Below are 1,069 nucleotides of genomic sequence, written 5' to 3'. Positions count from 1 at the left end.
CACCCCAAGCACGCTGGAAAAATCTGCTTGTATTTAAAAGGGGAGTTTAAAGAGCAGCACCCCTCTCCCGTCTGGTTTTCCCTCATAATAAAATATTATAATACCTAATATACATTGCTTTTTCCTCAAACCTGGTTACACTGTACTTCGATTTTACCCGGGGTTTTTTTTGAGTGACAGAAAAAACCGTATTATGCTGAGTTTGTTTCGTGTTGTATTAAAAGGTTTTAGCGAAAATAGAGGAAAATTTTCTCCATTTTTCGTAAAATTAGAGTTGAGCGACCTATAATTACTAAGATAACATTTTTAGTAAGAATTCTTTAAAATGTCTTTTGTCTCTTCAGTCTTTCAATAAAAATAAATACAGCAAGATTTTTTAAAAAAAAAACACACAAAAACATCGTACACCCGTAGTCCCCAGCTAAAATATCGGGGAAGACACTGAAAATTTATTAACCTAGAAAAAAATTTATTCCTTTTTCTCCAACAAAAATTACTTCCCCCAAGATATTTGTCAAAGCAAATAAAAAGATAAAAACATTAAAATCTTAGTACGCCCTAGTCTCCCGCTGAAATACCCGGGAAACGTCTGAAAATTTATAATCCCACACAAAATTTTCTTTCATTCTCGCCCCCTCTTCGTTCTGTCCCCTTTTACCCTTTTCTTCGGCGAAAAACTTTAAAAATTTGGAGATGGGGGTATCGATCCCCCTACCTCTCACATGCCAAACGAGGCTTACCCCTTGAGCTACACCCCTTTTAAAGTGTGAGTGGGTTAGAGAAAGTGTCTCGCGAGGAAGCATTCAGTAACCTTTAAGTGGCACCCCGGGAAGGGGGCATAAAAATGTGAGCCTCTTTGTAAAACTGAATAGATTTTTATGTCTGTGGGGTATTTATGTGCATTGTTTTATAAATTGGGGGATAATAGATGCCCTTTATTTCATATAATTTTTTTACGCTTAAATAAGGTCTGAAAACTCAATTTTAAAAATTAATGTTGATTTTTTTTTAAACTTGATGATCTATCAATTCGTCTTTTTGTTATTTCATGTAGCGGAAGGAGGTTTTG

Source organism: Penaeus monodon, chromosome 33 (genome assembly GCF_015228065.2).
Source record: "Penaeus monodon isolate SGIC_2016 chromosome 33, NSTDA_Pmon_1, whole genome shotgun sequence".
In the NCBI taxonomy this organism is placed as follows: domain Eukaryota; kingdom Metazoa; phylum Arthropoda; class Malacostraca; order Decapoda; family Penaeidae; genus Penaeus; species Penaeus monodon.
The sequence above is the reverse complement of the archived record's forward strand: the minus strand, read 5'-3'. Positions refer to the sequence as shown.